This window comes from Myotis nattereri (genome assembly GCF_964212035.1).
Source record: "Myotis nattereri genome assembly, chromosome: 1".
NCBI classification, from domain to species: Eukaryota; Metazoa; Chordata; class Mammalia; order Chiroptera; family Vespertilionidae; genus Myotis; species Myotis nattereri.
The window spans coordinates 144807393-144818743 of NC_138075.1; positions in this window are offsets into that span (position 1 = coordinate 144807393).

The following is an 11351-nucleotide window of genomic DNA, read 5'->3' on the forward strand; positions in this document are numbered from 1 at the left end:
TATATAACAAGTTTGGCTTTTTGTACTTAATAAATGTTTGCATATGCACCCGTGTGTGTATGCAATTAACTTTTGTACTTTTATAGTTTGAAGTGGATTTCCAAGAACATAAACAAAATTTATAATCTGATGCCTCTAGGACATAATGATTTGATTTACAGAACTAAACTTTGGCCACCAAATCTGAGCCAATTATTGGCCACCAACTCTGAGGCATTGTTGAAAAGATAAATTCAGTCTTGAAAGCAAGAATAAAATCAGTAAAGTTTTAACTCTATACTTGCTAAAGGAACATTAAATGTTGAGAAAAAAATGTCAGCACAATAAACATGCTTACTTCAGAGTCCCCAAATTTGTCATATGATCTCAAAGTTCTCAAGCCTTATTCTTGAAAAACTTGCTAAATTTTATTATCTTAATTTAGATCCTTTAAAAACCTTTTTTGTCCATTTTTGAGAAACAAGGTAACAGACTATAATGCAAAATACCATCAAAGATATATTAAGATAAAATAATTTTATATGTCAAAAATTTGATATGTTTTAGTCCTCTTACCTTAAAAAATAGCATGCATTTAACCTACATGGATAAATGTATTTTATTACAAAACTAGAGGCCCAGTGCACAAATTTGTGCACCTTGAGGCTGCAGTGGGCACAGGGGCGGGTCTCAGCCCATCCTCTGTGCCCCTGCCCAGCCCCTCCCACCACAGACCAAATGATACTACTAATTACAGAAAGGCCTGCAGACAGGGGTTTCCCTGTCTGCTGGCAGCCCCATTCCTGCCACTGCCACTCCCACGTGCTGATGGCACAGGCCCTGCTCGCACCCACTGACGACATGGAGCAATTGGGGTTGGTGCTGTGAGTGGGTGCGAGTGGTGGTTGCTGCCCCAATTGTCCCTCAGGGGCAGGGGGAAGTGGAGAAGCCCTCAGGGGCGATCGGGGCCTGCAGCCACCACTCACATCCACTGATGGTACCAAGTGATTGGTGCTGGTGCTGGTGCCAGTTGCCAGCAGAGGGTACAAGAGGCAGCTCCAGTGCTGGCAGTGGGTGTGAGTAGGGCCGGCACCCGCAGCAGGTTTGAGCACTGGGCGGGACCATGGGACACGGAAACAAAGAGGCTTTGCTAGTAACCAATAGAGGCTTGCCCCGATGACAGTAACAGGCACCTTGTCTTGGTCAGGTGGCCCTGCTCACCTGCTCCACCATCTCGCTGTGGCCAACACCCACCATGTTCCGCGCATCCCCTGGTGGTCAGCGCATGTCCTAGTGACCGGTTGTTCGGTTGTTCCACCGTTGGGTCTATTTGCATATTAGCCTTTTATTATATGAGAAGGCACAGAAGCTGAAGGTGTCATAATGATTAATAAAGCTATTGACCTCTTGGCCTCTGACACAAGACACTAGGCTGGCTTCAGTGTCTTAGAGATTCTAATTATGCCATGTATATTATTCAATTTTAAACTTTTATGAGTTATAGATGATAAAATGTATTTGGAAGTACTGGAAAATTCTCTTATGATATAAAACAGCAATGTTCAACCCTTTTCATCTCATGGCACACATAAACTAATTACTAAAGTTTTGGTGGCACACCAAAAAGTATATTTTTTTGCCAAACTGACAAAAAATAGGTATAATTTTCATTAATTCACACTGTCCAGTTACTGCTGTGTTGGTTATTGTCATTTTTTATTTGACAATCTAAGGCAGTGGTTTTCAACCTTCCTAATGCTGCGACCCTTTAATATAGTTCCTCATGTTGTGGTGACCCCCCAATTTCATTGTTACAAATTGAACATAATTAAAGCATAGTTTAATCACAAAAACAATGTGTAATTATATATGTGTTTTCTGATGGTCTTAGGCGACCCCTGTGAAAGGGTCATTCGACCCCCAAAGGGGTCGCGACCCACAGGTTGAGAACCGCTGATCTAAGGGAAAAGAGGTTGGTGCCCCTGACTAAGCAGTCAGGTATTGCATGTTTTAAAAATTCTTGCTGATATAAAGCATCATGAATGCCATAAATAGTAGTTAAAAGATGCCACATCTAATTCCCCTTAAACTTGATGCCACAAAATCTTCCATTTTATGAGAACAACCTTTTTCTTTGCAAAATAATTTAGAATCTCAAGTTAATAAAATAGATCCTACATAATAATAACTATGACTTTTCTAATGTAGTTATAATCTTCCTAGGAACCTAGTTTTTCTTTTCTTACAAAAAAGTAATTTTTTTTTCTGTTAGTAATAGTTGTGATATGGAACGAGCTTCCTAGATACTGTCACACGAATTTGCTAATAGCAAAATGCCTGAAACACCAGACTGACAAATGATACTACTAATTACCGAAAGGCCAAAACATTCTCTCAGTTCTTTGGTATCTTCCCATCCGATGTTGAGATTACGTAGGGCGTGTGTGGGGGAATGAGGGTGAGGGGAAGGACGTGTTTGTGTGTTTGTGTGTGTGTGTGTGTGTGTGTATCTGTGTATGTTCCTTGTCTAATGTGGGGCTGCAATAATCAACTAAGCTATGCAAAATACCGTCATTCATAACAATAGGACAATTTTATCAGGCTCTTATCAGAGTGCCAGCTAATGGATGATATAGTTCTTAGCATTAAAATCAGTTCTTTTTTTTTTAAGTGTTTTTTTTTTAAATATATCTTTATTGATTTCAGAGAGGAAGGGAGAGGGAAAGAGAGATAGAAACATTAATGATGAGAGAGAATCATTGATTGGCTGCCTCCTGCACATCCCCTACTGGGAATCAAGCCCACAACCCAGGCATGTGCCCTTGACCGGAATCGAACCCAGGACCCTTCAGCCTGCAGGCTGATGCTCTATCCACTGAGCCAAACCAGCTAGAGCTAAAATCAGTTCTTAAGTGTTTCCAGGGAATAAAATATTGGATGGCAAAGCTTTACTATATAGCAGCCTTTTATTTAACCTTAAAAGGTAAAACAACAGCAGATCACTAAATGTACTTTTGTAACTGGGAAAAGGAAGTTGAGATTTCTAAATTCCTAACTACACTGAGGAGTGACTGAATACTAAGAAGAATCAAGTATTTGTCATCCATTGCAGATTTCTATACAATTCAGATTCCTAAGAACGCATTGTAGAAAGGGAGGTAGAGTGATGCCGAAAAGAAAATGTCAGTTTTGTGTTTGGGTGTGTGTGTGTGTGTGTGTGTGTATGTGTACATGCAACGTTATATACAAGTTCAGCATAATGTAATAGAAAGTTAAGACTTTTATAGCACATGTACCAGGCATTGTTCTAGACACTTTAGTCTATTAACTCACACAACTTGCTGAGGTTTTAAAAAATATATATTTATGTATCTTTGATGACATAATAAAGGACTTTCAGGCACAGAGAGATTGAGTAATTTGCTCACGGTCATACAGTTGGTAAATGACAGAGTTGGGTTTGCTCTTTTTTTCAGAGTGGAGTTGTAGGTACTCATCTGCTCAACTAGTTGCTATTTTCATTTCAGCTGCGTCACGAGCTCCCTGGCTCTGAGTGTAATCTTTCCTATAAGTCACTCGATGTCCTGACCCCCAGATAACAACAGGGTTGCCTGAGGGAGGCCAGGATCCTACCAGTAGGTGGTTCCTTGGCCCTCTAGGTTCCTGACACCAAATAACAACAGTGAGCCAACGCAAGTGATTATGCTGTCAACTTAGCTTTTATTATTTTCAGGTTTAATCCAAATGACAAACATGACAACACACACACACACACACACACACGTATTGGGGGTTAACGAACCGAAAGTCCAAGTGTCTCAAATGTCCCTCTGGTCAGGGCTATCAGCAGAGCGGTGGTTACCCGTCACTCAGAGTCACACGAGCCGCGGTATCCAGGGGTCCACATCTTGCAAGGAAGACTGCTGAACTAGCTTGAGACAGCAAGACCCCGGATTTATCAGCGACCACCAAGCCAGGCACATGAGCTGTCAGCCCGGCTCATTCGCAAGAGAGTGAATAGCAAGTGTCACTGCTCTTCGTTTCCCTTTTATCCTTCTTGTGGCGGTGTTTCCCTTCATCTGTTAGATTAGCTTGTGTCTCTGGGATTAGCCCTCGAAGTCCACATCAAAATATTTGGCAACGTCCAGGAAGGTGTGTGGTCATCGTTAACACTTGAACCTGTGGGTTGCCTCCCTTTTGCTGGAAGCCAAGGACTTGGCTATTAGCTCAGACCGGTATGTGTTCAGATAATGAGGTTCAAACACAAGTTGGAGTTAGTTATACTAACTGCTCTCCACAAGCTGCAGCAATCGGCCAGAGCAACAGTGTTGTACGCCAGAGTGTAGGGAAGGGGAGAAGGGACACTGGAGGAAGGCGAAGCAGCATGGGGAGTTCAATTCATCAATATATGTAAACTGGTGCTCTATTTTTATGCTTTCCCCCCTAAAAATGTTTTGGGGAAACATTTAAAACATAAAATCAAGAAATGCTGGATTTTCTAAAGGAAAAGTTAAAGTTATCCAAAGTTAGTTGAAGTTTGGCAATAATGGGCTTTGCTTCTGTTTTGGGACTAATCTTGTTGATCTAGAACACTTTAATCATAAAGACTCCCCTCCCACCTCAATCTCAACCAGAACAATAGTAATAATCATAATGATAACAGCTGTACTTAAGGGGCAAGTATTGTGAACCAGGCACGTGCTCAGTGCTTTATGTGAATTTTTTCATGTCCTCCTCGTAACAAGTTTATGTTGTAAATATAATTATTATCACTTTCCCAGGGAGGAAGCTGAGGTTCAGGAGAAGAATTCTCCCAAGGCCACACAGCGAGGGAAACCCAACCCAGGCCTACCTGAGTCCAGAGACTGTATGTGTATTTACTATATCATAAAGTGAATATAAACACAAAAGGAAAATGCTAAGTGCTTAGCACAAGTCTTTTGCTTATGTTCTACTTAATTCTGGTTATACCCAATAGCTATCCTAAATAACCGTGCTGTTAACGTCTTATACTGAACTGGTATTGTACTTCTGTGATCGTGGTCCCGCACAGTACATCACATCCTGCTTGTCAGCCAAGTCTCCGCAGAAATTAACAAGCATGATTTAAAAGTCAGAGGCAGAGCTGGCGAGAGAGTGGGTGGTAAGTTTTAAGAATGGTTTTCAGGTGCTCACCACATGAGCTAAGTGCAAAGAAGACAAATGCTAAGGTCGGTACGTTGTGTGGTCTATGAGAGATGAGGTCAGTAATGCAACACTGTAGTGGTAAATTTCGAAGAGAGACATATGATATTTACATAATTCCTAAAAGGTGAAATTAAATAGTTCTGGATAAGAGCCACTATCTGTGCCAAGCATGATTATATGAAATTGAAGTCATTGCTTTACAGTATTGCTATAAAATTGCTGGGCTCAAAAACAAACTGTAGGCCTGCAGTATTTGGAGACATTTATCTGAAACATATTGTTGTCAGCTTAGATGTGGTGGAAGGGTTGAATTTGTTCTTCTGGCCAATTTGGGAAGTTATGCAGGATATTACAAAATAGAGTAAAGATCATGTTTACATGGTCCAATAGTAAACTTAATTTGGCAAAAGAAATGGCAAGACGTAGATTGCATATATAAGTGGCAAACAGCTTTATGATGCAGTCCTGATTTAAAATAGCAATTTCTAAATTCTGTGATGTGCACAAAATTACAGTATAATCGAAAGATAAAAGATAACATTTAGAAAAGATGTTATGCTAAATAAATGCATAGATGCCATGCAACCTAGTGTAACAATAAGAAATCATAAATGGTGTTTCCTCTTCTATAAAATAGAATCAATATAATCTTGTGGGGCTCGTGATATAATGTATATCAATTGAATGAAAGACTCTATGTAAAACACCCTAGTGAAGTGCTTGACACATAGAAAGTATTGGTGAATATTCAACGTATCCCAAATGGAAATGATTATATTTGCTCTAACCCACTTGTGTTCTCTAGCTTGGTGAGTAGAACTCTTCAATAGGAACCTGGAAGTTATGAATGATTTTTTCCTTTATTTCAACTTAAACTCATCCAACTGGTGAAGAAATATTACTGATTTCCCCTTTAAACATCTGTCCAATGCACCCATCCCTCTCCTCTGGTCCCATGGCATGGTCTTACCTCAGGCTCTTTTGATTGACTGCTTAAATATAATGAGATAATTTCTGAAATGATTAGTCCACCTTCCTCTCAGTCTCCCAATTTATTCTTCATGTTTGTGCTACGAAGATCTTTGCAGAGTCTAATATGATCATGTGTAAAGTCTTCACAAGCTCCACATTTCTATACGATAAAAGGGAACTCCTTAGTTCTCAACTTTACCTCTCTCTCCACCCCTACTGTGCTCCACTGCTGTAATGCTCTAGCCAAAGTCACTCCTGTTCTTCCCCAATGTGGTCATGCTGTTCCTCCTACATGTCCACTCTGTCATTATCTCTGTTTGGAATATTCACTGCCTCACATTCGTAACTCACTTGAACCCTTTGTACGGCAAATACCTATTTATCTTTTAAGACTCAAAATATTTATTGTTAAAGATAAAAATATAAAAACATAGAATACAATTCAGAGTGCCTAAATAAATTCTTACATTTATAGTAATTTTCTGCAAAGTGCTAAGACATTCAGAGGGGGAAAGAATAGTTCTTTTGAACAAATAGTGCTGGAACAACATGATATCTACATGAAGAAAGTGAAGTTAGACCCATACCTCACATCACATACAAAAATTAACTCAAAGTAGATCATGTATTAAATATAATAGCTAAAACTATATAAATCTTAGAAGAAAAGATCGGAGTAAGTCTTCATGATTTTGAATTAGGCACAATTGTTTTAGATATGACAGCAAAAGCAGAAGTGACAAGAAAAAGATAGATAAGTTGGACTTCATAAAAATTAAAAACTTTTGTGCTTCAAAGAACATCATTAAGAAATCATAAGACAACCCACAGAATGGGAGAAACCATTTGTAACTCATATATCTGACAAGAGACTTAACCAGAAAAAAAAATAAATATCGTACAACTCAATAATAATAAAAGGACAATGGAATAATGACAAAAGATTTGCATTAACATTTCTTCAAAAATATACAAATGCCCAATGAGCACATGAAAAGATGTTGGACATAATTAGTCATTAGGGAAATACAAATTAAATCCAAAATGAGAAATCACTTCAAACCCATCTTGGTGGCTAAAATAAAAAAAAAAAAGACAATAACAAGTATTACTGAGGATGTGGAAAAGTTGGAACCCTCAAACATTGCTGGTGATGCAGCCACATTGGCACGCCCTTGAAATGTGAAACATACAGATTTATCATATGATCCCAACATTCCACTTGAGAGTTTAGCTAAGCTACTTCATGGTACTTGTACCTTAGTATCCACTTTGTTTGTCCAAGCAGCCTACAAGAGCCTTAATCCGACACTAGACTTCTTCTGCAAGGGTATGTCCTAGATAACAGCCCACAGAGTCACAAGTAAATGTAAGTTCCTGGTATGATTCCCCAGCACGCCTCTTAATTGTCTCCCGGACCTGCCAGTGCCTTCCTCTGAGCATCTCTTAATAAGACCTCTGTGGGAATTACCAAAATTTTGCTCTTTTGGCTTGAATTGACCAATCTGGCCTTAGCTCAAGGGCCCCAAAGCACTCTGCCCATGGACCCTAATAAAGTCATGTGCCCAACATTCTCTCTCTCTCTCTCTCTCTCTCTCTCTCTCTCTCTCTCTCTCTCGGTATTCTGCCTTGATCTCTCTCTGTGGTCCCTTGAGGTATGCCAGGTACTTCTTCAAGGACTGTGAGTAACAAATTTCATAGCACCACTGCAAGCCATATACGCACGAGGAAGGAAAACAAATGTTCACACAAAAACTTCTACATAGTTGTTTATAATAACATTATTCAGAATATCCAAAAAAGTATAAACAACAAAAATGTTATCAACTAATTAATGGGTAAGTAAAATGTGATTATCAGTGCAATACTTCTCAGCAATAAAAACACATGAAGTACTGATATACATGACATGTATCAGCCTTAAAAACATGATGCTAAGTGAAAGAAGCCAGTAACACAGAATCACATATTGTATGATTCCCTTTACATGAAATGTCCAGAGTAAGCAAATCCACTGAGATAGAAAGAAGATTAGCAATTGCCAGGAGGTGGGTGAGTGTGGAAATGGGGAATAACTGCTAGTGAGTATGAGGTATCTTTTGGCATGATGAAAATATGTTATAATTAGATAGTGGTGATGGTTGCACAACTCTGTAAACACACTAAAAATGTGCAATTGGGCACTTTTAAAAGGTGGATTTAATGGCATATAAATTATATCTCAATCTGTTATTAATGAAAATATAAGTTAAAAATATCACGTTTTCCCCCCTAGTTACTTCAGTAGTCAATTCTAGTCACATCCTCATGGAGCTTTTCCCACCTCCCTCCACACCTTCTCCATGATGTGCTAATGACAACTGTCTTTTCCATGCGTACTTATTATGCCTGGTGAAATTTTAATTTCCTTGGGAATAACATATTCCAGTTATTTATACAACTGCATCTCTCTGTTTGACTTTAAGTTCCGTCAGGATAGGGCTATTGTGTTATGGATTTTTATATTCCTGTTGTTGAGCACAGGACTTAGCACTCAGTGGGGGCATTTGATAAATGTTTGCTAAATAAACAGAAATATTGAACATTAATTCCCATACTTCTTTGTTCTCTCCATTTCACTATTAATAACATTGTTTCATTGTGTCCTTTGTTATATTTGACTAGTAGCCTGGTGCACGAAATTCATGCACATTAAAAGGGAATTAATTGCCCTAACCGGTTTGGCTCAGTGGGTAGAGCATCGGCCTTCGGACTCACGAGTCCCAGGTTCGATTCTGGTCAAGGGCATGTACCTTGGTTGTGGGCACATCCCCAGTGGGGAGTGTGCAGGAGGCAGCTGACCAATGTTTCTCTCTCATCGATGTTTCTAACTCTCTATCCCTCTCCCTTCCTCTCTGTAAAAAGTCAATAAAATATATTTTTTTTAAAAAGGGAATTAATTAGCAGTTATTTTAATATTGCTATTTGCCCTTTCTCTATAATAGAAGTGTGAGAGATGAAAGGAAATTAGTAAAATGTATATGAAAATAATGTATAAATTTATTAATAAATAAACAGTAACAAAAGGCTATAACAACAACAGAGGCATGATATAAAAACGACAAAAACATGATATGAAAACAACAAAAACATGATATAAAAACAACAGTGATGCAAACAATGACGTATAAAGTGATTAAACTTATTCTAATATCTCCCTGTACACCACATTAAGAGTGAAAACACTTTCAGAGTGCTTGACTAATTTCCCTTGTGATGAAGTACTTAGAACTTTAACTGTAACATCACATGCTCTTCAAACTCGAGAGAAAGCAACATATAACTGACCGTGTGCAAAAATGGGTTCAGGTAGGAATATGCCTACTTTGTCTAGAGTTTGTCCTTGTGATTTATTAATAATAGTCATCACAAATGCTGGCATCGTGGGAAACTGTCATCGAACCAATTTAAATGGGAGGCCAGTGTCAGATGGGGACAAATTAATTCTTGGAATCAGAATAGCCTCTCCCTTTGCAGATCCTGTTAATACTTCAGCTTCGATAATGTTAGGTTGTAATCTTTTGACAATAAATCTGGTACCATTACAAAGACCCCATTTACTATTGAGATTTCTCAATAGCATGATGATTGCACCCACTTTCAATTTTAATTTATGACACGGCATTCCTAAAGGAGTAATACTATTAAGAAATTCGATGGGAAAATTTTCCTTTTCAGCATCATCTGTGGAATCAATGGAATCATCACTCAAATATGTGTGAAAATCTCCATCGAGTATATCCAAATTTTCTTCATTTCATTTTTGAACATGCTCATTTTTTGGACAAAGAATTGCACGTTTACATATATTTTTAATATTATCTATAGCAGTGGTTCTCAACCTTGGCTGCACATTAGAATCACCCGGGAATCTTTTTAAAATCCTGGTTCCTGGGCCTCATCCTCTGGAAATTGTTTCTTTGTTATGGGGTGGGGCCACAACATTAGTAACAAAGAAACAGAATTAAAACTTTATTGTGGGGAGCCGCTACAGTGTTTTGGACAGGTTCAAGTCTTAGACTAATGAGAGGGCACATCCCTCTCATTGCCACGTGCAAGTCCCAGCTTGGAGGGCAGGGCCCTCCCAGCACAATGATAGCCAACAGCTATAGTTGTAAGCTTGAACCTATGGTCTGAACACGTGGCCCCATGTGCCTGAGTGACGTAGGCTTGATAGAGTTCAGGTGCATGTAGTTGAGTAGGATTGAAATCCAGGAGAATGTTGAAAACATCTTGGTCATGCCCTTACTTTGCCTCGTAGCATCTGCTATAAAATAAAGGCATGGCTGTGGGTGTGGTTGCTGTCTCTCAGAGAAGCAGCATCCCACTGACACCCGGCTTTCATTCTCTCGTCTGTCTTTTCTAAGCCTTTCAGCTGCCCCACTCAGGTTCACCCCTGGCCGAGCTGGCGTGGCACACTTTCAAAAGATATGCCTCCACACTCCCAGGGAGGGTTCCTGTCTCAAACCCTGCCCTTATAGGAAACAGCTCCAGGAAATAGCTCGGGGGAGGGCACAGCCATTGCCAAGACAACCCCTGCAGGACTGACTTCCTTTCGCTTGGTCATGGTTCTTCTGGTCATGATGAACACCACCCAGGGTTTTTATATAAGTAGATCATTTATTGTGGACCTTTATTATATTAAATAACTATATTTAATTTTTCAATTTGCTTTTTTTCCCTATGCAATGATTATATTTATTGGTTTGCCTTTTATAATTATCAGTGATGGTACATACATGAGAAAGTGTAATGAACCTTAAAGAGCACTGACTTTGGAATAGGATCCTTGTATTTGAGTTTTAATTCTGCCATTTACAAACTCTGGCACTTTGGATGATTATCATAATATTTTTTGAACCTTGATTTCTTTCATTTATAAAATGGGGATAATAATAAGCAATATATTTTAAATTTACTTTGTTAGGACTGTTTAGTTAGTATATTATGGAAAGTACTTAGCTCAGTGTCTTCATACATGTGTTCATAAATGTTATAAAATACATACCCACACATGCCATACCTGATAATATTCCTTGAGGGCAAGTGTACATATGTACCAACAGACACACATGCACACATGCTTGTTGAACACTAGCCATTTATGTTACTTTTTCAGGTACAAGCTAGAAAATATACCTTGAAGTTCTATGTGATATCTCAAAATTTTAACA